The sequence below is a fragment of the Balaenoptera physalus genome, assembly GCF_965194825.1.
Source record: "Balaenoptera physalus genome assembly, chromosome: 19".
Classification (NCBI taxonomy): Eukaryota; Metazoa; Chordata; class Mammalia; order Artiodactyla; family Balaenopteridae; genus Balaenoptera; species Balaenoptera physalus.
Genome location: NC_138900.1, coordinates 52,410,080 through 52,437,810, shown reverse-complemented (window position 1 = coordinate 52,437,810; position 27,731 = coordinate 52,410,080). Strand labels below are relative to the sequence as shown.

The 27,731-nt window shown below is 48.3% G+C and overlaps 1 protein-coding gene across 3 annotated transcripts in view; it reads right to left on the bottom strand.

The window, feature by feature from the left end:
* Positions 1 to 27,731, bottom strand: part of ZFHX3 (zinc finger homeobox 3) — a 428,452-nt gene that overhangs the window by 243,060 nt on the left and 157,661 nt on the right. Inside the window, exon 1 of one of the 3 annotated variants that reach the window (XM_082436142.1) lies at positions 20,581 to 20,720. The exons of 1 other annotated variant lie outside the window; for it this stretch is intronic. The gene's annotated coding sequence lies outside the window, so the exon portion shown is untranslated. Of the gene's footprint in view, positions 1 to 9,848; positions 10,214 to 20,580; positions 20,721 to 27,731 lie in introns of those variants that run through there. One more of the 3 variants, XM_082436141.1, reaches the window with a different exon arrangement.

Below are 27,731 nucleotides of genomic sequence, written 5' to 3'. Positions count from 1 at the left end.
TCGGTCGCTAGGAGAAACCAACTTTTCTCCTTGGGTTAATCAAAACCAAATTACTCAGGAATGTGGCAGGACAGGTCTGAGCTTCCAGGTCCCTTTGTCTTTGAGGATTTAAAATGAAAAAATAAAAATTTTAAAGCAGATGGCAGTGGCTTACGGGACTGGTAACATGAAAAGTCTGAAGGAACCTTAGACCGCATCACCCACCCTCAGAAAAAAAAAAAAGTTATCCACAAACCTACTCCAATCTACCAATCAAGAGGTTATTTTTGTAGATAGGTCCAAAACTCAGAAGAACTTCCTATTTTATCCTTACCGCCCCTCAGGAAAGAACCCCCCCCCCAAAGAAACCTGTACCTAGTCAAAGTGCAAATAAGAAATAAGCAAGATTTTGTTGCAAATGCTGCAACCCGATGATAAAATGCATCATGGGGAGCAGTTTGCAAGGTCCTTCCTTGGGATACTGGGGTAGGAAGGAGAGCATCCAGTCGTGGGGACTTCGTAAACTTTGGGATCTCTTTAAGTTCTAAGAAAGGGAGCGTTGAGGAAATGGCTCAGTGCAGGGATCCCATCGGGTGTCGGAAGATACCCCTGGAGCACCTGCTGTCCAGAAACAGCCAGGAACTCGCCACCCAAAGCCGCCCTGTTCACTAGCAAAGCGTGCCGGGTGTGCCGGCCGGCCCAGTGACGCCCGCCCAGTGCCTCTAGAGGCAACAGGAAAAGGCTGACTGACCTCAGAGATGAAAGAAACCTGGGGCTCGCGGCTATATTAAAGACTCCACACCTCCTGCCCTGGTCACATCTTTGGCAAGCTTGTGTCACCGTGCAAGGGGTGGGCCTGCACTCCGGGCTACTGGAAACTCTACAGTGCAACGCCCAGGGGACATTATTATTAGGGACAGCAAGGAGTGACACGTCCCAAAGCACCCAGGGGCAGAAATATGAACGGCTCTCTGTGCATTATAAAATGCCACTAAGCTTCACTGCAAATCCTGACCAGCCCCCACTGCCCTCCCCCCTCCAAAAAAAGATAAAATAAACAAACAGAGCACCACCAGTTAAGCTACAGAGCCTGGACTCAAAAGATAAAATGAGGCCAAGACACAGGCCTGACTACCAGCTCGCCATAAATTGTAACTGGCCTCCCGCCTATGGTTATCTGGGAGGTTGCACTAAAGTAACTTTTAAAATACTCTTCACCTTATCTTTAGGCCCAGTCAAACACACACATACATCACCCGTCTCAGATCTCTGCCATTAGTGTTCCATTTAGACTTTCCGAAACAAGGTCATCCCAGTAGGCCCTTCCCCTGTTTCCGGTCACAGCTGCGGACTTTCACCCCCTTCTCCAACAAAAGGGACCTTGTACACAAAATTAACCCGAACCATTAGTTTGTGCGGTGTGAGAGAGGACACTGAGCCCTCGGAATTATTTACCCTCCTCCCAGGCCCGGTCCAAGGTGCTCCCCCACGGAGGCCGGGGGAGCCTCCCGGGAGATTAGAGGCCCCGCTGCCCCGGCCTCCGCACCACACAGCTGCATCTGTGCAGCCAAGGCCCTACGCTGCACAGAATAAACACAAAGCCTTTTTTTTTTTTTTAAGGAAAGAAAAAAACTTTCTCCCAGACTCAGGAACTGTAGAAAATGGTTTGATCCCACAGCTGGAAAGGGCATGAATCATCCTAGATATCGCTGAGCTGTCCAATATGGCGGCAACCACCAGAATGATCCCAGATAGGGCTGACCTGTCCAGTATGGTGGCCACTGCCCATACACTGCTCCTGAGCTCTGGAAACGGGGTGAGTCCCAACTGCTGAGCTGAGAATGTTGTGGGGATACTGTGGGTTGTGCAAAAAAAGACATTTTAAACTTCATTCCGCCTGTATCTTTTTACTTTTTATTAACGTGATGCCTGGAAAGTGTACAATTACATATGGGTTCTATTTCTATGGGCTGGCCCTCCAGGGGACGAAAATGTTACAACCTCAAACACCAGCCCATGACCATGCCCTAAAAGGCAAGAGTCTTAATTTTTAGATGCTAAAAAGACCATAAAATTAAGCAAATGGCAACATCTGATATCAGCTATGTCAAATCACTATCTCAGAGGATGCCTGACAAGTATGTCTAACTTGGAGGTGGGAGGAAGCTGCCCTCTTTTTATCCAAGAAAAGCAAATGCAATGTCTATCCCAGTGGTTCTCAACTGGGGGGAAGGGGCAATTCTTCCTCCCCAGGAGACAGTGGCAATTCCGGGAGACATTTTTGATTGGGAGTTGGGGGGCAGGGGGGCACTGCTGGCATCTGACCTGAAGAAGTGAGGGACACCACCCCCCCAACAAAAAATTATCAAACCCAAGTGTCAACCATGCCCACACACAACCGGGCAAGGACTAGATGAGGTCCACGAAACCACATCTTTAATACTCAGATTTCCAGGGGCGGGGGGCTGGAGGGGGGGGCATCCCTTTGCAAAATGGCTTCTCTGCAGGGCTCAGGACTGGATACAGGTCTCAGTGGTATTCACGATGTGGGAAAATGAAAGTAATGATAATAACGTTAAAACTATATTCATTTTCTCACCAGACTGAGAACTGAGTTTCAAGGGCTGAAAGGTCTGGGCAGCTGTGTTTCAGGCTACTCGGTAGCAAATGGGGTTTAAAAGCTCCGTGCAACGTGAGCCTGACCCCGCACCGCATGCAGAGTGACGCCTCTCGCGGAGGCTCCGAATTGGGCAAGCCACTGGCATGCCCAGTTCCCCAGCCCAGACCACAGAGGTTCCTGCGCCGGGCGGCAGAGCAGCGAGGCAGCTGTGAGCGGGCCTGCAGGGACAGGAAGGGGACAGGGCAGCGGACGGAGGAGGCCAAGACAGGAAGAGCTCCAGGATGAATGTGAACAGCCCCTTTCGCGGAGCCCGGCTGGGAAGCTGTGCAGGAAGGCAGCGGGGGGGGGGGGGGGCAAATGATAATTAACTCAGCAAGTTGATAGTATTTGCATATAAATGCCTCCACAAATCACGACAAACAAGCCAGGACAAGTCAGGCCTATTAGCATATACAAGCCAGCCCGCGAAGGCCTCTCTAGGTGGGTCATTGAGTGGGCTGCTCACTTCGAAGGCCGCCTGCCAGCTTGGGGGGTGGGGGAGGGCGGCGAGGGGGGGCACATGAGGGGAGGGCTGGGGAGGATGGGGACACTGTGTCAATTTCAGACCCTTTCACTCCTGATCGCAGTTGCAGGATGTCAAAAAGAGCTGGCTGTATTCCCAGCCCCTAAGGGAAGAACAGAAGAAACACTGGACCTTTTAGTTTCTTTCTTCCAGGGTGCTGGGAAACAAGGGAGCCAGGGCCGTCGGCGGGGACAAAAGAAACATAAAGGAAAGGACATGCGGATGGGAACTAACATTTGTAGAGAGGCTACCGAATATGCACCGGGAAGACTTGTTTTCTATTTCATTTCATTCCCACTCTTAGGTGTGAGGTGTGCATTATGCCCATTTTGCAGAGAAAGGAAGTAATAAGGCTCAGAGAGGTTGCATGGTGGGTCCACAGTCACACCGTCGTCAGGCTGGAACAGAGCCAGGCCCTACGCCTACGACCCCAGCAGAGGGGTCCCAGACTAGAGCAGAGTGGAGAACAGAATTCCCAAAAAGCAGGCTCATTTGATTCATCTCTGCTTCTCCCAGGACAACAGAGTGTGGACACCAGCACCCCCATTTCAAGGGCTGACTCATAAGCAGCACTCTGATCCTGACCTGAACCCTACCCTGTTGTATTTTGTAATTATCTCATTTCTTTCACCAATGAGCAAGATCGCACCTCCTCCAATTAGACACTTAGGAGTTTGCACCAGGATTTCCTTTATCAGACAATATCTCCAACGTCTGGACAAACACTAGATTCCCCAGCAAGCGAAAAATAAACTGACAGTCCTTTCCCAAAAGGTGTAAAAGTTCTCTGCTTTCCCCAAAGATACCTCTACCTCTGGTTTCATACCTGTTGCAGGAAAAACCAGCTTCACCTCCTCTTTGAAAAAGTGGGGGAACCCCCAGAATTTTCACCCCTGCCATTCTTTACCTGCAACTACATTTTAAGAGCAGTTTGAAAGCAGCTGCTTTTGCAGTGACATCAGCCTTCTAACACACACTGAATCCACGGGCCTCTTCTTTAAGCATCCACAAGTTGACTTGACGCTTGAGCAACGACACAGATATTCCACGGGGAAATGCGGCAATGTTACAAGGAAAGCAAAAACCACTCCCCCTACCAGCCAAATGTACATTAAGAACCAAGGCCCCGAGCCAAAGAGCATTTTAGGAAGAGGGCCTGAAATGGTGGAAGAGGCTTACATTGTTTGAGCAGTTAAGAAAAACTGTTTAAAAGAAAAAAAAAAAAAAAAGACAGGAAAGTTGCTGAGGAGGAGAAAAAAGGCACACACGTGTTCTTTAGCATATTTTCACTGGACAAACATGTCAGGAAGAGAAAAGCTGTCCAAAATAGGCCGCTCCGAAACCATAAGTGTGGAAAGCAAGTAAGCTGACGGCTACACATATGTACTTCTTACAGGCTTTCAGGAGCTTAAACTCTTGAAAAGAGCTTTTTATATACTGGATCGAGACTTCATATCTGAACAGGGATCTATATAATTTTGGGGGGGGGCAGATGAGGCCTGAACTCAAGTATCGAATTAAGCCCCCCTGTCTTCATTCAGCTCATCTGACTCTGACTCTGGCCTCTCCACTAAGGAGACTCAAAGAAGACAGAGAGCCGGCTGTGAACTGGAATTTTCATATGGAAATGCAGAGCCTACAACAGAGATGTGCACGGGCAACAGTTCTCATTCAAAATCTAGCTCAACCAATAGACTCCCAGAAGAATTTTTCTCCAGTCACGTTCCTGGATAAAATCAGGCACAACCAAGAACCCAGCAGAATTGCTTTTTCGCCCACCACCAAAGACCCACAAGTAGTTCAGCCCTTCTCTTTAGCTAACTCACCCCCACCACACACACACACACACACACACACACACACACACACACACACTCACTCACTCACACACACACTCACACACACAAAGAGTAGGAGGTCTGAGCAGCCACCAACTCCTGCCTCCAGAAGCACACGAAGGGGGGGCAAGTTTCACTCTCAGATCAAAGGTTTGTGGCCGAAATCACTTTCAGGACAGTGCGTGAAATCGGCAGCAGATGAAAATTCCACCGTCTTTTCACAGCGTCCGATGGAGCCAGTTTTCCCAGTTCAGAGTCTGCCTACAGATGACAGAAGATACTCCACAAACTCCCAACTGTTGCCCCAAAAGACCCACTTAAAATTAAAGACAAGATAATCATGTAAGAAAGCCTTCAAGGCCATTATGTGATTAGCAGAATAGGAGGAGAGAGGGCTCGGGGGTTTCCCCATCTTCACGAGGAGCAGCCTGCAAGGGGGGTTTGATGGCTTCAGTCCCAAACCTGCAGCAGCCAGAAGGGGCAGCGGGTGGGAAGGGAGCACATGTTTTGCATACCCCACTCCTCCCTTCCTTGGAAGCCTCAGACTGACTTCAGGGAGGGAAGAGGATGGAAAAATCTTGGAGGCGGCACATGTGTTAATACCAAAATTCAAAGAATAAGCAGCTGAATCACCTAAGACACCCCCCCGCCCCCAGGAGGCCAGCTAAGGCCTCTCTGGAGGGGTACACATCAAAACCTCCCGTGCATTAATCCCCATGTTGACAAGACTGCATGGTGACCCTCCTGTGGGAAGGGAGAAGGGCTCACCCAAAAGGCAGATTAAGCCCAGGCATTTTGCTAAGAGGCCCTGTCTGGGATTAAAACCAACAGCACAGAAGTCTTATTCTGAAATGAAGTCAAATTTGCCACTTAGCAAACTTTCTATGTCTCTTTCCCTATTTTTATTCACACCCTTATCCTTGCAAAAGCAAGAAATTCCAGGAATTAAGGGTGAAAGAAGGGCGGAAACATCTAACGAAAAATCACCTTTAAAAGTGACAAGTAAGCCAAGCCACCTTCCTTAGGCAAAGAATTCTCTAGAAACACACCCGTCACTGCTAGACCACTCACTGCCTTGTCCTCACCATCTTGTCCCCTGCCCCGAAGAATGAAAACCAGAAAAAAGCATTCAAGTTGCCTCACTGCTTCTGAAGCTTTAGCACAATACTGCTGTCAATTCCCCAGTTCCTGTTCATATGAGTCATTTACTTTATTAGCTAAAAACAAAACAAAACAAAACAAAACAACCCTCTAACATCTGACTGTCAGTTCGCACATGTTCAAAGAGAACAATCTGGCAGCCAACTTTAAATCATATAGAAAAGAAATCTGACAGTTGTTGATTTTGTAGTTTTCCTCCTTAATCTGGATTTTGAGAGTGGCTTGCCAGTGAGCCAAGATTTTTGCCTGGGTCTCTCCCTGGGGGCAGTCTGACTCAATCTTAGCTTCTGTGTGTTTGTTCCTCAATTTGAGCAGTCTAAGGACTCAGGACACTGCTTTGGACAGAACAGGCACCTTTTAATATTTGATTGAGATTAGCTCCTGCAAAGGAATTCCCTTATCTGGATTCTATTAAAACTAGGTCTCCATTTCCCTGACCACAGTTTCAAACCCAGGCAGAGGACGGTAGTTCTGCGCTCTGCTGTGATTTCTAACAGCCACCGTTACAACCAAAATCTCATACCAGAACATTTCGATAGCCCTCTGAAGTTCACTGTAATGGAATCTGCCTTCACGTTGTATTTTTACAGTAACGCCCCTATCCTGGTGAATTACACCAGCCTCGGGAACCAGAGAAGGCCAACAGGCCCAAGCACTACAGAAATGGGCCAGGCTAAGAGCGAGCAACCATTTTAATAACAAATGCAAGTATAAACCACAACACATACTGTATTTCTTGAGGTTACTAACGTTCAGCATCAGGTGCATTATCTTTGTAATACAGGGAAGTGTGAGATGGAGCTTGCAGGTTTCTTCAGGCCAGAATCACCACTGCCTCCCCTGTAAGAGGAGGAGACAAACCCTAAGCTACTCTAAAAAGTGGGTGTGCAGACAGTTCACTTTCTTTCCCTTAGAGCAAGTCCCTACCCTTTTATTAAATGTGGCTTAGTCACTTAAATATTTACTTTTTAACATGAGACTGTTGCAACCCTGCAATAAAAATTATTTCTTAGATAAAGATATGCTTTGGGCCCTGGAATATTTCTAGCCTCTCACTCTGAACACTTCAGAAGCAAAACAAAAGACAAAAAAAAAAAGCCCAACGTGCAAAAGGAACGACAGCACACAGTGAAAATAAGGACATGCTCTCTGGACACCACTTGTGACTAGAACTGAAGGAACCAAGCTAAATCATCACCAGTCCCAGATAAGACTTTACTAGTAGTCTGCAATCACAGATTTATTCTAATGAACTAGCAACCTTTGGGTCACCCAAGGTGAGCCAGTACTGTCCTGGGAGTGTCTACTAATCATCAGTTAAAGTCATAATGATGAAAACTGAAATCTTGCTTAGTTTAGCGCCTTGCCACTGGGCAGTCCAGTTGGCACAGAGCTGATACAGCAGTTAAATCCAACCCCAAAACAGCAAGAAGGCAGGCACGGCATTGTCCTGTTGGGAAGAGGCAAACAGAGGCCTGCTGAGAATACTGTTTTATTTGGGTCCTTTCCGCTCTCCCTGAGTATTCATTTGTGCAAATAAAAGATGGAAGGGAAAAACCAAAATTAAAGTTTCAGGTGGCTGGGGAAGCAGCTCAGATTTTTTTCTATTTTGGAAGAGTTAGCAAGTGTTTCTCAATAGTCCCCTGTCAATCAAAACTGTTCTCCAGAGAACTGGAAAATAGCAGCTCTATCCAATAGAAAATGCAGCCATTTCAAAAGAGAGCTGGCAAAGGGAGGTGACCCATGTCATCAAGACAGAAGGTCTCCAAGTCACTTAATTCCTTGTGATTCCAAAAGGACTGATTTTAAAGTGTAAAAGTGCTTGCTTCTGCATCTGCCCCATGTTGTTAAATAATACTTGTGTAATTAAATAAAAGAACAAAGTGTGACCCTAGCCCATTCTGAGAGGCACTTACACGCTCTCTGAAAACATGCTGGAAACTAAACGCAGACAATCTCCTTAGTCCCGTAATTTAAGGAAAGGGGAGAGGAAAAGTTTCTCTTGGCCTTCATAGCCACATGCCTCTGAAAGGGGGCCTTCGGGGTCTCCACAAAAGAGAATGAACACAAATACAGGTGTGCAAACATCCAGGTATGTACCTCTCTCCAATGACCCTATTCTTGAAACCCTTAAATTATTGAGAACCCCAGTCTCCTGACTTCCCTCACATTCCACCACCTCTGTCCCCTAATTGCTTTTGCGTTGGGTAACAAGAAGGAATCAGAATCTCATGCCGCTAGTGGCTGTTCTGATAACAAGGAACAGGCCCGTGTTCCTGGCCTCGGCCTTTCTTGATCAGGTTACCCTGGAAGGTGTATGTTTTCCTCTCCGATGTAGTCTCTGCCCTCTCACTCAGGCTTCCCTCTCCAGCCCAGCCTACTGGAGCTCGTGATTTTTAGGGTTTCCCCTTGAAACCTATCCAGAAACCACAGCCATTAAAAGAACATGAAGGTTTGACACCTCCTGAATTTAGGAATGAGGGGACTCCAGGGGCCAACTCTACAAACACACCTGCTGCTCGATGGCAAAGCAACGAAGTTCCTCAGCTAGCATGAGCTCTAAATTATACTCTATTTATTTAGTGACCTTTCCCCAAGGATCTCAAAGCATGGGAATGAAATAAGATGACGTGTAACTTTCTCACTATCTACCTTCAAGGCTTAAGGTTGTTTTCCTTGCTTTGCCTTGATGCATTCCACCATGCAGGCCCCAGCCTGAGAGAGAGGCCTTCTCCCTGTGTCCAAGTGGGGCCATCTGTCCTCTCTGAGGTTATCTGTCAGTGGCTTTTAGAGTCCTCAAGGCCAGTTAAAGGACACAAATGTAGGGCGGGGAGAGGGGGGAGGACCCTCTTGGATTCACCTGCTAGACAGTTTCATTTAAACCAGTTTATATACTGTGCACCACTGTGCCAGGCAATGCACTCTTGGACTACACCAGGCATGGGCTGTGATCTTTGCCCTCTAGGCATTTTCCCATCATTGTAACACAGGTATATCCAAAGCAGAAAGGACCATTTTCCAGAAAGTTCTTTTCCCTCTAGACTGCCATGATTACTTTTTTTTCTGCTACTGACCTAACTTGGGCCTTCCTCTTCTTTTAACAGGACAAACGTCTCAGCTCTCCCTCTTGCCCACCCCCCTCCCCACGGAAATGAACGCTGCTCTGTTTTTCCAGAGTGCCAACAGACTCAAAGTTGAGGGTGGACAAATCGATCTCCAAAGGTGTTTTCCAGCTCCCAAACTCTGATTCTCCCTTTAATTACTCCCCAATAAGCCCGTTCTTCACATTGTTTCCAACTGGCCAGTGACTTCTCTCGCGATGAAAAGGGTGCATTTTTAGGCGGAGGAAACTCAAACTTCTAAATGACACCAGCACCGCAAATATTCAGAAGGCAGGAACTAATCCAAAAGCAAAATAAGGAAGGCCGGAGAAGGGGGAGGGGGGAGGAAAGATGGAAGGGAGGGAGGGAAGGAGGAAGGTCTGTACTCTGCGCCCAGCAGAATTCAGAGGCTCTCGCCCCAGGTCGGTTCCAATTGGAGTCCTAGTAGTTCAGGTGCATCCAGCCTGCCCTTCCCCCACACGCCCCAAGAGAATGGGAAGTTCAGCCAAGACGCGCTACACCTGCCCGCAGCTCCAGGCCGGCTGCGCGGACCCGGAGGGCGGGCGGGGGAGGGAGGCTGCACTCACCTGGCACACAAAGGCTCCGCACACCTCCGGAGGGAGGAGGCACTCGCGGGTCCGGGGGCCGAGGCAGGCGCGACAATGGGAAACTCCAGCGGCACCCGAGCCCCGAACTTACCCACCCCAGGCGGCCTTTTCCCCACCTCCCGCTGCCCCCGGGGCTCCGAGGTGGCTCTGGCTGGGTGCGGGGGGGCCCGGGGCAGGGGAGCGGGGCTCATGGTGGCGGCCGGGGCTGGCAGCCGCCCCTCCCCGGGAGGGAGGGTCCCCGAGCGCGCGGCGGAGATTCACCCACGGGGCGCGGCGCTCGCGTCCCGGTCGCCGGCCTGCCCGCTGCCGGCTCGGCCGCCCGCCCGCCCGGAATCGCTTTATGTAAATGAAGCTCAACTCGCAGTTCGCAGCGCGCACCGCCCGGGGAAGGGGGGCGGGCGGGGCGGGGGGCCTTCGGGGATCCACATTACACAGCAACAAAGCGGAAGGTTAATTTGAAACTCACAGCCCCGCCGCCGCTCGGCTCCCCGGGCAAAGCCTGACATCTACAGTCGTGCCGGGCGCAGGCCGGGTGCTCGGCGGCGGCCGCGCCCGCGGGAAGACGGGGACACACACGGGCGCGCGAGGCCCGAGCACTCGGCCGCGCTCCGAGCACGGGCCTCCGGGCAGGCCGAACCTCGCGCCCGGGGACCGGAGCCCCGGGCGGCTCGGCCTGCGCGGCGCGGAGAACCGGCCCGGCGGGAACAAAGCACGGTCCTCCCCAGGCGCTGACCCCTCACTCATCAAAAGTCAGGGGCCGGCCTAGAAAACGGCGAGAAGAAAGGGACATGCCCTCGGCCACAAGAAGGAGCCTGGGGCCTCCGAACAGAAGCCATCGGTCTCTGGGCCCCAGCCACGTCACTGCCAGGCCACTCTAGCATGGGGACATTAGCCAATGTGGACAGGAATTTATTTGAAACACACACCCATCCTATTAACTGCTTTACAAAGCACTTCTGTTTTTCAGCTGCAGAAACTTATAAAAACATCCCCTGCTCTCCACTGAGAGTTTAAGGATAGAGTTTTTCATGGGAGAAAAAGGAAAAAAGAGACATAAAGAGAGGAAGAAAAGTCGCAGTCTGCAGTTAACCTTAGGGTCTTAAACAAGATGCCTTAAAAAGCCACAGATAAGGGCACAGATCATGCCCTGCGTAGGAAGACTCTACCCCCCGGGTCAAATTTAATGCGGCTACCCCAGGTGGTCAAAGTAATCGCTGGACACTTTTGTATCTCCCCAGGTTCACCTTCTCCATTCCGATATGAAAAGGCAGCGCCACAGAAATCTCACCGGAAGTCCCCTGTCCTCCCTGCCAGAATCCCACGCTCGGTCTGAATTTACTCCCGATTCTCAGCACAGAAAGGCACCTGCTTTTACCCTTTCTGAAAGCCACCCACCCAGGCTGGCCCCAGAGCCTTGAGAGTCCTTTCTGACTGCACAATAATGAACCGTGCAAGTGTTAGAAATATAATAAGCTCACGAGGCGAAGAGCTGTATGTATGGAATCGTATTAGCATTAAGCACACACTGATGCAGGAGAAAAGGATGGTGAAAACTAGAAGGCATTTTGCACAATATAATTCGGGTTCAGATTAACGTAACTATCTTACCTGTTGGGGAAGGACAACCCCTCTCTACATTTTAGTCCAAAAAAGAGACTCCAAAAAATTTTTTTTTTCCAGCTAGGGCCTGGGGAGAAAAGACTGCCTCTAGGGAATCATGTCCGATTAGGGACAAAGGAGAGCACAAGCCAAATTCTGTCACACATGAGAGAGTGACGGGGTGGGGGGGGTGGGGGGGAGTGAAGATAGGAAAAGCAAAGTGGAGGATGATTTTGTAAACCAGAGTATGGCCACCGCAGAGCTGTTTCCAGACCGCCTGACTTCAGGCCCAAGAACAGGTGGTGTTTTCAAAACACGCTATTATTTATGTTAGCCACATGAGTTGAGAACACCTTAAAGAAAACTAATGAATAATTTAATTGAAAAAGTGACTATGAATAATACATGTAGATGATGATGCTAGCGATAACGCAAGTAACGCGGCGCACACAACTCAGAGACGTCTCTGGAAACGTCTTCAGGAGAATGAAGACTCTAGGCCCCCATTCTTGCCTGGAAGCAACCCACGGCCCAGCAGATAAATTAACGACAATACGAAAATGTTTATACTCCCAGAAAATCGAATTTTGCTGCTCTGTCTTAACTTTTGTTAACAGGGGAAAACCTAATCTGGTGACATCATGAACCTGGTGGGCCAACAGATAAATATTTTCAATACAGTGAAAGCTAGAAAGCCCAAAGAACCAGCTACAAAGCAACCTGGAAGTATGTGGAGGCTCCGGGCAGAAGGCCCTGAGGGGGTCTGCCCTGAAAGCGCCCGTCCCAAGTGGCAGACACTTGCACCTGCCTGCTGCACCTGAGAGTCCTGACACGTAGAGCTGAGAGTGACCCCGAGTCCCTTTCCTTTATCTTAATCCGACACCAGCTACAGACACAGTGAGGCCTGGTCAGGCTTGCCTTTGTTACAGACACAAATTTAACAGATAATCCACAGGCCAGTAATCTATGGCCTCTGGATCATCAGGAATATAAAGGATCACACAAAAGCGGGTGTGTTACCTCGACCAAAACTTATTTCCATCGCTAATCAAAACAATACCTTTTCAGAGGGAATTTGCAACTTTTGCACTTCCATATGGAATCAACAGTTTCTCTGACGTACATGTTACAAATTCTGTCCCCCAGCTCTGAAAGGCCCCAGCTCTTCCCAGGGCAGCTGCCTGACGTGACACCTACGGCCTACCCAGCAGTGACAGCCCGGCGCTCTCCGTCCTGAAAACTGTTGACAAATAAACCCACTCTCAGAAAAGGCAATTCTTTCCTTCCAGCTCTCCATAACTAGTCTCGTCTCATCTGGAAAGCGTAACTGGCAACAGCCAAAAGGATAAATATTTAAAAATAAATCAGGCAATGCTAACCCTTCCCTCACTCCTCCCCTTAGCCACTCTCCAAGCCAGAGGCCAGCCCCCTAATGCTTACTTAGCTGGCTGGTAAATTACAAAGATCCCATCCGAGCCAAACTGGTTGTTTCTTTCTCTCTCTCTCTCTCTCACTCCACATATACACTCACTCGCCAATGCTGTTCCTTTCACTTCAGCAAAGGTAAATATGATCTCTGAGCTAAGAGACAGCGAATGTCAGCCTGCTGACTTCTAGCTAAACCTGGGCTCTATCTTCACAGCACAACTGGGTTGAAGCGGATTTGTGTATTCTTTCAGATCCTTCTATTTTTATTAAATTATACATACACGTTGATTTTAAAACTAGTGCTTAAATAACCCTGAGGCTTTAACAAAGAAAAAGCCAGAAGAGGGCACAAAACAAAACAAAACAAAAACAAAAGTCCCTGAAATAAGCAAGGATCCATTTGGAGCTGAACTGCACTGCATGCCCTGAATTCACCCCATCCTTTCTAGGCAGCCTGGTACCCACTGCGTGGCCAGGCCCTCCTGGGTATGGTACAGAATGCAGGCCTTCCTCAGAACAGCCCACACTCACCTTCAGAACCGCTGGAGGCTGGTGTGCCAAGGCCTAACATGTTTTGATTCACATTTCTCTGTCACAAACCTCAAGGTCTCCATCTCTCGCTACAATGCTAATTCCCTAGATTAATTTTTACCCCCCAAATCGTAAGTGGAAACTTATCTGGTTCACTTCCCCACCCTCCTCAGCTCAGACCCTAAAGCTGTCAATGACACATCTAGAAAAGACACAAATGAGGAACCATTTTTTTAAAACTGTGATAGAGAAAAGCTTTCCTTAATTTTAAGTTACAAAGGCCAAGTTTTCAGAAAGCAAAAACAAAGACTTTGCCTTAAAACAGCTTCAAGACATCAGGTAAAGAGCTTGCGCTCTTTTTTTTTTTTTTTAAACAAAAATATTATTTCTGAAAGGGCAAAGAGAATTTGCCATGCAAGACTTTTATACCCAGGGGGATTCTTATATTTGTGTTTCTAAACCTTGAAATTGAGAATTTTAATAAAAAAGGCAGACAGATGCTTAAGGACAACACTGCAATCAGGGCCCATACATTACAGGAGAGAGGTGCTTTGTTCGGGGCCAGGGAAGAGAGGTGGACTCCTATTCTGTTCACAGGCCATCCCCACAGTCTGACACATCCCTCTGCCCTCAGCCTCAAACCACTGCATTCTTGGAGGGGAAGCGGGTTGGAGGGAGAAGAAAGGAAAAAGGAAACGGGAGAGGAAAGAAAAGGGGGGAGGGGATATGGCCTCTCTATATCAATCGCAGTTTCAAAAAAAAATTCTCAACACAGCATCAATCCCACAGTGCGTACCAGCAGTCCCCACACTGGTTCAGTGCTTTAAAACCAACACTGAAACGACACACCAATAGCACAACGACCAGAATCATATCTTTTTTTAAATGAAGAATTGCATTTGGATTTGCAATTCCTTCCCATCAAGCGACCACTTCTTGGGGCAGGATCCTAAGAGATAAACAAAAGGTGACCCTTTTCACACTTCCCCTAAATGATTCCAGCATCCCATTGTCTTATCTTTTCCTTTTAGTGCATTTTTGTTCGAAATCTGTGCTAATCTCACTTAAGAGCCCCAAGCTGAAATTTCACATCTCCTCCAAGTCAGCCAGTGTTTTAAGAATCTGGATTTCTATTGAGGCCGTTCCAATTGCCAGTGAGGCCTATGGTAAAATGCGCTTGCTTCATGCTGTTCCGTTTGTCTCTCTGCAGACAAATAGAAACTGTGAAATTTAAAGAATGGATTAAAAAAAAAATCTAAAACAAAGAGGTTAAAAAAATAGGACAAATGTTTTTGCTTTTGTGTCTCCCTGGAGCAATTGTTTGGGGGAGTCTGCATTGACAATTACCATGAGAAGGCCATCTAAAGGCGATGCGCACACAAGGGGACTCCTTGCCTGCTGCCTTTGGTCTGGGAGAAAAAGCACCTTAGCTCCGTTCTCCAGGAACAAAAGGCCAGGGCAACGGAAGGGGGGAGAGGTTACTGGGGCTTTCACATGGAGCCAAGTGTCAATGCAGGTTCATTTTTCACCCGTCTTAGTTGGAAAGCAGCTCAGTGAACTTCCTAATGACTGCTTTTCCCTCTCCCCCTATTATTTCTAAACCTAAAAGAACAAAACAATAATATTTTTTTTAACCTAAAACCCATCATCCTATTAGAGGAAAGCCTTGGGGGTCTACACACTCAGTTTTTCCTCCTTCCTCTCCCCACCCTCTTTTTTTTTTTTTTTTTTTTTTTTTGAGGAAGGGGTATTCCGATTGTGGATCACATGGAAGTAAGAGACACTGGTCATTACGGTCATTTTTAGTAACACCAGAATAGCCTTTACGTCTATGAAAAGGCAGGGAACAGAAAAATGCAAAAGGAGAAAAAAAAAACTGAACAGGGATAGAAGGTGCGGGGTTGCAGCGAGACCGTGGGGCAACGCCTGGAAACGTTTTCTTTTTTTCACAGCATGAAGTCCCTAAAGCCAGCTTCAGATTTGCAACTGAATCAAAGTCATCATTACAAGATTAGGTGGTGTTTTTTTTTGGGGGGGGGGGGCGTTGCGTGGAGATGTGGGCAATAAGGATGTCCTAAAGACATAGACAAGGTGTGTGTGTGTGGGTGTGTGTGTGTGCACGTGCGCGCGGGGCGGGGGGGTGCTTCAAAGAAAGGAAGCTGAGGTGAATCACTGCATGCCATGAAAATACCAGGGCAAGTGGATGTCGGAGTGCTTAACCAGATTCGAAGCTAGAAACATCTTCCCCAGCGGGCGAACCCTAGGACGACACAGTGACACGCAACCCTCAGCCTTTGAACCCAGACCTGGCAGCTTAGGAACGCATTCCCCCTTCCCCAGGCGGCCACAGACTCTGGCTGAAAAGCAAGGTGGGGGTAGGGATGAGAGGGCCCTGCGAAGAAGCACAATAAACAACTCAAATATGAACGGAAATGACATCAGCAAAGTGAAGGGCCTGTTTATTGCAGATCAAAACAAAACAAACTTCCAAACCTTTTGTGTATACAAGATAACTCTATAAAAAGCCCTCCTAAAATGTCACCAAGGTCGACACATCAGCATCCCAAGAAAACAGATGACAGTTACCAAGGCCCAGGGTCAGAGGGGCGGGCGGAGGGGGGATGACGAAGGGAAGATGGGAAGGGATATAAAACCAGAAGGGGCCAAAAACCCAGCTGACTATTTCCCCCCTCTGCTGACCCTTAATATTTATTGGTGTTTATAATCTAAAAGCCATGCTCTGTGTTTCACTTAATACAAGGCCAGGCAGTGCTGTCTAATGAGGCAGCATTACAATCAGCTTGTAATACTGAATTTTTAATGCTGCCAAGGATTCTGTTACATAATAATATGAAAAACAGAAGCTGAAAGTGGGCTCACAGTGACAGGACACTGGAGATTCCAGGCAGGCAAGCGCCACAAGCCTGCCTTCCCTCCACTCTGGCCACCCCACCTCACGATCTACAATCCACCCTCCATCCCTCTACAGGAGATGGGTATGAAAACCAAGAGGATTTCTTAGGAAATCCACTTTTTAAATTATTATTACTATACTCCCTGATCCAAAGTCATATTTCAAGAGTTTCAATTCCACCTTACCTTGGGTCAGAAGTCTGAAATAAAAATATTTTGTGGGGGAGGATGAAGAGAAAAGGAATATAGGAGGGGGGATGGTTCTTTTAAGCAAACTGAACAATTTTAAAAAAAATCACAGAGGGAAAAAGAACGAAGATGCTTGGGGGTGGAGGAGGGATGAAGTCTGCCGACCATATTCACAGCTGCTGTACTCAGTTTACATTGGTGTAATTTAAAAGCATACATATAGCCGCCTTGCTCTTCTCTGTAATACCCCAAGACTGTAAATCTATAACCACTGCAATGATTTAGTGATTAAAAACATGATAACATATTGTGTAACTGCAAACCACAGAACCCCTGCCAACTCTCCTCTAAGATAAAGGAAAAAAAAATACAGAAAATGTGTTGCTTGCAGCGATCTTCCTAAACCCAAAGATTTTAATAAAAGAACCTATACAGTAGACAAATCAGAAAAGGGTGAGTGAATTCTATGTGAAGCCAGCAAAGGGAGGGGGGAAAACGGCAGCTTTATGTGGGATTCTTTTCCTTGTACTAACAAATTACGACCTAAACATGCCTCTTCTTTTTCTCTCTCTCTTTTTTTAATAGTTTGTTGTAACTGGAATAACAGGTCCTGTGTGCTGTCTTGCATATTCAGAGCTGCTTTGTAATCGGATCTGGAGACCCAACCTTATTTGCCTGAACTCAATAGGGGTGTTTTTCCTCCCCCTCCTTCCTCTGTTTTGTTTTGGATTTGGTATCGTGGGTTTTCTGTTCTTGCTGGAAACAGACATCTAAGCAGGCAGAGGCTCTGGTGCCTTTAAGCTACAGAGCAAACACCTGAGAGGGGGAGGCCCAATTTGTAACATGGCAGGAGGAGCCTAAAATATACACAAAAAAATAAAATCAAAGCAGCTGTAAGGGTTTTGGCCTCTGAGCAGCTGACCTGACCCCATTCTATATATCCTTTTATTTCCCCATTGCAGGATTCCTGCACCTTAGGTTAGATTCGAACTCAACGTGACCCTGAGGAGAAGGCAGTCTCCGAGCCCTGGAAAACTGCTCCATATTTAATGGGGGGCGGGGGGGAGGTGCTGTAAGTGCATATGCATTCAGACTCCCCCAGGGGAGACCCCCCCCCCGCACAGTACGTACCTGTACACACGTACACGTACACGTACACACACACACACACACACACAGGCATCTGTCAGAACTGCCAGGCCTTGGGGCCAGCTCCAGCCCAGAGGAGCCTAAACTCTCCTTGCAGCCCCCCAAAATCTTCACGTCTACAACTCTACCCATAAGCGCACACGTGCACAGACCAACCCTCCTCCAGAGACTTTGTATGTTTAAAAAGTCCACAGATCTGAATTGCCTCCTCTCTGGACCTGAGCAGGGCAGTTTATCCAGAGAAATCAATAGGAAAGAGCATTTGCAAATATTTATATAAGCCCTGTGCGTTTCAGCATTAAGTAATTAAAAACTAGAACTCAGGGAGGGGGAAGGGAAGAGACACAGACAGAGGAAGGCTGCTGGCCTAGAGTGGGTTTTCCTTCCCACACCTCATCTCCCCGAACGGCAATCCTTTCAAAACTGACTCCATACACACTTTTTACGAAATCCTGTTCATGCACCATTTGCTAGACTATTTCAAAATCATCTCCAAATATGGATTCACCTACCACCAAGCTTTCAAGCCTGACTATAAGATAAGTGTCTGTATTATCTCTCTCTCTCTCTCTCTCTCTCCCTCACTCTCTCTCTGCCTCTCTCTCTCTCTCTCTCTCTCCCCTCTCTCCCCTCTCTCTCTCTCATGCACACACACAGCAATCCTTACTTTTCACACTGCTTCAGTCTCTGGTGTATTACTCTCTCATATTCCTCACTCTAAATTCCCTGCACTTGTTAAAGATATTTCACATTATAAGATAAGCAAGGACCCCCGAAGTGGTGATTCAGTAAGTGAATTCCCATCTCCTAACCCCCCTTCCAATACTTTCCACTCCCAACCTATAGGATACCTACACTTTGGGGGTTCAGTACCCGAAACCCTCACATGTAAACAGATTCACCAAAAAAAAATGTACAGTACTATGAAGGAGGTTTAAAATGAGCCACAATCCAGTAGCCTTCCCCTATATTATTCCGGAGGGCTGGCAGTAAATTCTGCTTGTACTGCCTCTAAATCTGCTCCAAGAAGCCGAGCAAGGCACTGGAGCACCCACGCTGCAGATACTGTAGAAATTTACAGTAAATGTAGGTACAAGATTGCAGCAGGCTGCCCTATCGATTATGCAGATTGTGATCAATCTTCTCCCCTCTCCCATTTCCCAAGCCTCTTTCCATAGACCTCCAAATAAGTTGGTCTGGAACTAGCCATTCTCCCAACTAGGGAGAAAAAAGTAATTTTTTAAAAAACATAATAAATCCTCAAGTGTCCCCACTGAAAGGGCTCGAGTCTTTTTTTTTAATTTCAAAGTGAATTTATGTTCTGTAATTTGCATTACAGCCAAGCGATCACCGTATGTCATACTCTTCAAAGGTACTTAACAAACACCCTTTTAAAAGTCACTAGAACTGGAGGCCAGAAAAAGGCAATCAGCCTCCTTCTTCCATATAGTCCATAGATCAAGTTTCAATAATTGAGACCAATAAAAATTGTCATATTTACCCTACTTCAAAGCAACAAGGGGAAAAAGTTAAGAGTGGGTGATTTTTGCAAGCACTTGTAATCAAAGAATTTGCCACAGTCGAAGGAACTGCACAACATTTTGCAAAAGTCAGAGTCTGAGCAACAGATTAATTTGCAAAGTAAAATGTATATTTTCAACAGCTCCACAAGGAGCCTACTGAGTCCATACACAATTTAAATACCCGGCATAAAATACACTTAACTCTACTCTGCAATAGATATGCAAAAAGATGTACATGAAAATGCATAATGCAAAATTCAGGAACGTGATTTTTGCATCTAATGGGGAAAATACATGGAGAAGAAGAGTGGAACAGGACGAGGGTGAAAGTGGGGAACGGAACGTAAACAATCCCAGATTCGCGTGAGCAAAAAAAAAAAAAAGAAAGAAAAGGGAAAAAAGAAGAAAAAGAAAGAAAGAAAAAGAAAAGGAAAGAAACAAAAAACAAGAGAGGGGGAAAAAAATAGAAGAAGGAATCCTCTGATGTCTCTCAACTCAGCTGGCCAAGGAGAGGCCGGCCAGGCGAGGTCTGGTCCCGGCCGGCGGCGCAGCCCCGAGCCCCCGGGAGCCCCTAGTGTCCAGGGCAGAGGCCCCTCAGGGCGCTCGCGGCGCTGCCAGTGGGGCAGGGCGGAGAGCGCGCAGGTAGAGAAGGTCGGGCTGCCGCCTCGCCCCCTCGCCCGCTCTCGGACCCCGGGGCTCCGGCCCGGCGGCCGCGTTCCCGGCAAGTGAAGCCCTGGCGCGGAAGGCGCCCGGCCGGCCGGCCAGCTGCGGCAGCCGCAGCGACGGCTCCGGGCCGGGTGCGCGCCCCGCGCCGCGGCTCAGCCCGGGGCTCCGGCGCCTCCCGGGGTGGGGCAAAGTTGGGGGCCGAGGGCGGGGGAGCTCGGCACCGTGGACCCCCCCCCGCCGACCGCCGCCTTTGTCTCGGCGCCCGGACCCCGGCCGCCCTCCCGCCCTCGGCCCGCGCCCCGGCCGGCCCTGCCCGGCGGCGCCTCCAAACTCGCCGCGCGGGCCTCGCCCCGGGCTCCTCCACCCTCCCGGGGGTCGCCGGCGGCGGCGGCGCGGGGGCCGGGAGGAGGGGGCGGCCCGGGCTAGGCGGCGGCGGCGGCGGCGGCGGGAGGAGGAGGAAGAAGAAGAGAAAGAGAAAGTTTGGCGCAGGGGGAAGGCGAGAGGGACGCAGCGAGCGAGCAGGGCGCGGGCGCGGGGAGCGCGGGCGGCGGCGGCCGGGCGCGGGAGCCGGGAGGGGGCAGGACGAGCCCCATGCAAAGCAGCCCGGGCGCCCCGAGGAGCCCCGCGTCCGGGCGGTGGCGGCGGGAGGAGGAGGAGCAGGCGGCGGCGGCGGCGGCGGGAAAAAAAAAAAAGAGGGAAAAGTTGCCACTTACGCGGTTGCTTCTCCGGCGGCGGCGGCTGCAGAGGCGCTGCTGGCGGCGGCGTTGGCGGCGGGAGCTGGCGGCGCTTTTAATCCCGAAAAGAGGCGCTCGGGCCGCGGAGCCCATCAAGGCAGCAGCGGCGGCTGGCGGGGGTCGGCGGCGGCGGAGGACGCGCTGCTGGCGGCGGCGGCGGCGGCGGCGGCGGAGCTGGAGCGCGCTCGGCGGAGCCCGGGGCGGGAGGCGGCCGCAGCCGGGGAGCCGGAGCCGCCGCCGCCGCTGCCGCCGAGCAGCATGGTTGGCGGGGAGTTTACAGCCCCCGGAGCGGGCAGGGGCCACGGAGGAGAAGCGGCGGCGGCGGCGGCAGCGGCTCTAGGCTGTAATTGGGATGCAAAGCAGGCGGTGGCGGCGGCGGCTGCGGCCGGGAGGAGGAGGAGGAGGAGGCGGCGGCGGCGGCTGCAGCGGTCGGAGGGGACGCGCTGGAAGTGGGAGCTGATGAGTGAAAAGAAAAAAAAGTCTTTGGATCTTTATTCTGCTAATTAGTTTCCTGCAAAAAATGGCTGTGATTAATTCAGTGCGCATGTGCTTCATTACCCAGGCACGACGGGAAGGGCTAATTAGCCACCTTCTGGATCAATAAGATTCAGCAAAAAAGAAAAGGAGGAGGTGGAGGGAGGCAGAGGGGAGGAAGGGAGGGAAAAAAAAAAAAAAAAACCAGGGGAAAGTGATGAGCAGGGCGAGGAGAGCAGGAAGAGAGGATGGGAGAAGAGCCCAGGAAGAGGGAGAGAGGCACCAAAAGTTTATGCATGTATTAAAAACACATACACACACGCGCGCGCGCACACCACACACACACACACACACACACACACACACACACACCGAGAAGAGAAATGCAGAGAAGCAACAATAGGAACCTGGCTAAGATTTTTTAAAAGATTTTTTTTCTTTCTCTTTTTTCTCTCTTTTCTTTCTTTCTTGTTTTTTCTTTCCCCCTTTCTTTTTTTCTTTCTTTTTTAGGCAAACGCAGCAATGTTTAAATTAAATAGGAAGAGAGCATCTTCAAAGAAGAGTAAGGGGGGGGGCAATAATGGAGTGGGACGGCTTAAAGCAAAGATTTAAGTGAAAGAGCAGAGAAGCAGCAGAGACTTAGAATAGAGGCCACTTTAAATTGCAAATCGGAGATTTTTTTAAAAAGGAGGAAAATTACCCCCCCCCCAAATCAGAGGACAAATGGAGAAAACTTTAACCGTACCATAGACTAGACGAAAAAAGATATAATATGTTAATTTTGTCCTCTGAAATAAGACGCAATCAATCTTCTCTGGTTCTTTAGGAGAGGGGAAGGGGGGAGTGATGATTAGAAGTAAAAGGGTGAAAGTGAATCAGAACTGAAAGGGGGTAACTCAAGGAAAGACAAGAAAAGGAAAAGTTGCACTTGGAAACAAGTCCAACTTTCTACCTTTCTGGACTTAAGAGAAAAGTAAAATCAATTTTCTCGTGTAAAACCTGGAAAGCAGATGTTTTCAAAACACAGGAAGCTATTTTGCCATCAAAAGCAGGGATGTAATAAAGGCAGTGAAAAATAATTTCAGACTAAATTCGTAAGAAAGAAAGCCAATATATTTAAATAGCGAGGAAAGGTCTAGAATGGGGGGGGGGATTACATACCCCTTCCCTAAATGCCAAAAAAAAAAAAAGAAAAAGAAAAAAAAAGTCTCATAGCTACCTCCAAGAGTTTGGAGCAGAGTCTCGAAGCCAAAGGGCTTGAAATGAGAGGATGGATTTCAGATAAAGACTAGGAGCGGTACATCCCACCAGAGCCCAAAGGAGATCCCTAGAATCAAAGACAGCAACCAGGGACCCTGCTACTGTACCGATTCCCAGTACATCAAAGCCATCACTTAGGCGGGTGTATGATACCTCCAAAAAGCAAGCAAACAAACGCAGGAAGAACAGGACTCTCTCTCTCTCTCTCTCTCTCTCCCTTTTTTCTCCCCCCCTTTCAAATCCTAGCCTTACCATCACTGCTACTGCAATAGATTTTTTTTAAATGACAAGTATGTATTTATGTAAGTTCTAAATATGAACTAGTACCATTGAAATTACAATGTCTGGAATAAAATAAAATGCAATTTGCACTTTAAGTGATCTGCACACAAATGTAAAAACAACATTTATGTTTTTGAAGGCATTATTCGTGAACTCTGTAAACATCAGGTAGAGAGAGAATACGCACTAAAACATATTTTTTAGAGAAAAAAATTTTTTTGTCCCAGCCTAGCTGGATTATTTATTTTAGAAGGAATTGGGGAATTAATCGGGAAATCTGTTTGACTACAAGGGAATTCTTCATTTTGAGAGATTTTCCAGTGCTCTTAAGTGCATGCAGCTTCTTAGTCAAGACTAAGAGGAGAAAACCGGTTTAGGATTTTGCAGGGTTACCTCATCTAATCCTTCTGAATTCACTCTGGGAATAATGCTGTTTTATTTAGGAAAAAAATACATTTAGAAAAATCGGGGGTTTCCTCTCTATGAGCCAAATCTGGATTGCCATTCAAACTTTTCCTGGCTGCTTTCCACGCGGGACAGTAGATCAATAAAGCCAAGTCCAGCCTGGCTTGCTACAGGTTTCACCAGTCAGTGCTTGCAAAACCTTTGTCATTTTCTAAAAATAAAAAAGCTAAAAGTTATTGTAGAAGAAGGGGCTTTTTTTTGTCCCCTGCACAATGTGTCTTTTGTGAGGTTAATGCCATTCTGGGCTCTCGATAGCCCTGGACAATGGGAACTCTCCAGGAGTCTGCAAAGACTCTGGCTTTTTTCTTTCTTGATTTTTTTTTTTTTTTTTAAGGGAAGGATGAAACATTCCTACAGCCCAAACACAACTTCTACTTTGATTAAATAAATATTTATCTTTATCATAGCCATTGTATATTTTTACCTTCAGTTTGTCCAGTTTCTGATTATTATTTTAAAATTTTCATTGGCAACAGTTAATCTTTTTTTTTTTTTTCCCTTTCAGTCCAAAGTGCAGGTCAGTGTAAAGTGTAGCTGACTGAAAGAAGACGGGTAAATTCTGAATTTTTCCATTATACGTCAGGTAAGGAAAATTGTTCAGACCCTCAGGAGTATATTTGCTTCCTATTTATCTGTCTTCATGAATCTTCATAAATCTGTTAGTTTATTTTTTGAAGATGTACCAGAATTCAATTTCTCCTTGTAGATGTTGAAATCTCACTTAAATGCTATGTATTTATATTCTTTTAAAAATGTAACTAGTACTAGAAGCGAACTTGTAGCTTGTATCATATACAAAACGGCATGGAGGAAATCAGTCTCTCCAGTGGTATAGGCGATTTGAGGGAAATTCTGGATATAAATGTATTTCGTGTTGCAATATAGGAAAATGTCAGCTTAATCTGGTAAATACTTATGCTAATTTTACTGAGTGAATTCGTTATAAGGAGGAGAGGTACCAAGCTCATATGATTGAATAATGCTCAGGCGATAATCCAGCATCTATATGGATTATTTATGTACAAAATGAAAAAAGGAACCAAGAAATTCAGAATCTAAATCCTTCATTAAGCTGGCAAGAGGACAGAAAATTTTAGACCAATCTGTTTTTAAGACGTTTACAGTAGGGAGGGAAAGTGGAATGTAGGCTAAATATTGCATTGATATGTATATTTCCCTGGCTCTCGCTCAAATGAATGGATGTACACATAAACACAAAGATATATGCATAAATGAGTACATAAATATACATTTGAATGACTTTAGATGTCTTTGCCTCTGTGTGCACATGAATATATGTGCACACAAATATACAAGGTGTACATAAATGCAGGTACTGTACAGAGCTGTGCTCTCCGGCTGAGGGTTTCTGTTTCCAGATCTGTTTGAAGCTACTTTTTTGCAACTATAACATAGAAATGTTGGTTTAATGATGAAGATATGGATGGCAAATTTGATTAAGAATCTGCTCCCCTGCAATTTTCAGAGTCAGTTTTCAATGTGAGCAGCTATTATTTGCTCCAAGGGCTAAAACATGCGATGGGCCAGTCTTTTTTTAAGGGAGAAGGGAGATGGACTTGATCTTAGCAGATCTCACTCCCAAAGAGCCTAGCTTCTGGGCCCTGGGTTCTCTTCTGCTGGGGGACTGGGGACACAAAAACAAAAAAGGGAGGAGGAAGGAAAAAGAAAAGCCCGTGTGGAGGCAGGGGAGGTTGAAACGCTGCCTCTCCGTACAACTCCAGAGCTAGATCTAAGAGAAGGGTTGCAGGGTGAAGAATGTGCAGTCCCTTTCTGAATGTATATTGTTATTCTAAGTCTATTGTATGTACGTGTTGCTGTCCTCTCATTTGCCACGACAACATATGGATTCCATAAATGCAGACATGCCGAAGTGCATCTGTCTGGGTAGTTAACACGATCCAAACATCCCTCTTCGTTCCGCTAACTCCGGCTTTTCCTCCGGCTCCCCGGCAGCGCTCTGGGCCGCCCGGCCCGTGCCCCAGGCTTGCAGCGCCCCGCAGTCTCGCCCTTTTGTGGTCTCCTGGTGGGATCCAAGGTGCCGCGCGGAGGAGGCGGGCTGCACCGCAGTGCCGAGGTCAGAGGCGCCGCTGCCGTCGGCCCCTGAGCGCGCGGGGACGAAAGGGTTAAGCTGCTCGAGCCCGGGGAAGGGGCTGCGCTCATCCCGGAGCGAGGTGCAGCCACCAGCAGCTGTGATTTAGGGGTCAAGTCCGAGATCACCTTTCTCCTGCCTCTGGAAATGGCAGAAGATGAGGTAGGGAGGGAGAAACAGGAGACAGAGGCAGCCCGGCACTTGGCGCTCCATACATCCGTTCCCTCCCCGCGCCCCCCAGCCCACCTCCTGACCCCCAGACAAATCGAACAGTTCCCCCCTTTCTCCTAGGGGTGCAGGGCGAGGTGCTTCTGAGCGTCCAGAATTGCTCCACCCGCAACTCTGTCCTACGGTGAAACCACGGTGCCCTGAGCCTCAACCACCAAATCAGAAAGTTTGCTCTTAAGGCACCAGATGGTGAGCAGCTAGGTCTGGGTAGAAAATGCTCTCTGTTTGTAGAAATCAGGGGTGCTCTTGGCAGAATGGGGGACTTTGGATGCTGGCACCAGTCCCTCAGACTCGGGTTGCACTCCTCACAGTCAAGAACGGATGTACACAGTGGTGTCCATTACTTGCAGCTTCTTGCTTTGTGCCCGTATTCTTGGTCAAAAGCTTTCCCCCCAACCCCGCATCTAAGGCAGCCTGAAGAATACTTTTGTGAAAATATATTTCATGCCTGCAAGATAACCAAAAACCAAATTCAGATTTGTTTCTGAGGCGTTTCACTGGAAAAGAGAAAAGCGACTGAAGTCCCCTTTTGTTTTGGCGCTGGGCCGGGTGAGCCAAGTTGTGGGTCTCAGTGCCCAGGTGATGTCCTAGGGACTGTAGGGGCATGTACACGGTGCCCAGAGAAGGAGCTTTAATTGAGAAAGGGCTTCCCAAATCCACCCCCACAAGGTTGGACTTCAGGACAACGACAGCTCTTTTGGAAAGTTACTCCAAGAAAAAGGAGTTTCTGGTGGGAAAAGAACTGGCTCGAAATGACAGAAAGGGGAACTAGATCCCTAGGGGACAGTAGGCAGGTGGGGGGTGCCGAGAGTAGATAGGGAGAGGAGGGAGCTAGGAGGTCCACATACAAGGGCACGGCCCGGGAGGCTCAGCGTCGCGCTCCCCAGACGCTCTCTCCAGCTGCCAGGGCGAGGGTGAATCACCCCGATTTCAGCTTCTGCTTCCAGGGCCAAGAGCGGACCAGCTGGTCCAGAAGGCAGCTGAGGTCTGTCTTCCGAGCCCCGCCGCCCTTTACCCCACCAGAGCCTCCAAACCGCGGAAATCAAACCAAATTGGCCGCTAGAATCTAGAGAGGTTTCATCCCTGGGGCAAGGGGGAGGGAACAGACTTTTTTTTTTTTCCTTTTGAACTCCCGATTCAAAAGAGACCACAACCTACTCTTGAGTGCCATCCCCAGTACATGGATTGTGGGTATATTTCATTCTTTCATTCTTTTCTCCTTATTTCTCAGAAGTAAAACCTTTAAAGAATTAGCCCCAAACTTGGAGCGCCCGGGTCCTTGAAAGAGTTCCAAATGATAAAGCCTGCCCTTCATTTCGAATACATGGCGCATTGTGAAAATGCAGGGCAATTAGTCAGTTCCAGGGTTTGAGTCAGATTCCCAGTTTCCTCGGCTCCTTTACAATAGAAATCTGAATTCCAGCCTTGGGGCAGGAGGCGCCTCGGAGCTGGTGGCTCTCCTAGGTTCCGCACCGCCCACACCACTGACAAGCGCTGGCTCCCCTTTTGGTGACCTGGTACCAGAAGTTTGCACTACATCTAAAGCCTGGGGCGGGTGAAGCAGAGAGAGAACTAACCTCATCTTAACGTAACAAAGTGAACAACTCGAGGACAAGAGACCCTCGGTCAGGCTACATGCGCTTTAGGGAATTCCAAGGGCTACTTGGCGGGGAATGATCGAGGCTTCCGACTCGCCAGACGGAGGCAGAAAAAGGGATCCTTGAGAGGCACGGGCGGCGGGCTGGGGAGCAAGGCGGCGACCGCGTAACTGGGACCTAGCACCCATTTGCCCAGAGCCTGCTGGGGCCGGCGTGGGGAGTCGGTGCCCATGGTAGCACGTGCATTGTTGACACGCAGACCCGCAAGCCTGCGCTAATGGAGGGATGCGAGGCTGAACATTCCCCCGATGCCTGCGTTTCTTGCAGGCATGGCTTGTTTAATAGCCAAGGAATTGAGTGCCTGATATCCACCCCCCCCTTTTTTTTTTTTTGCTGAGAAATGTAAAAAGGGACCTGTACCGTGTACATATTCTGAAGAAACATGTGCATTTTTTTTCTTGATAAATACCTAGCGCCATAATATTTCTGATTTAAGGAGTGAGGGAAATCTTTGAAGTGAGGGAAATCAGTGGGGGACGAACCATCTTTTCCTGATTTTTTTGTGCTTCTCCTCAAAGACAGTAATGGGATTTAAAATGAGAGAGTCCCAGTCCTCATCCCCCCTCCCATTGCATTTCACTCTCTTTGCCCCAGAAAACATCTGCAGCAACCGACTGCACGTCTAAGGGGACGGTTTAAAGAGAAACAAGGTT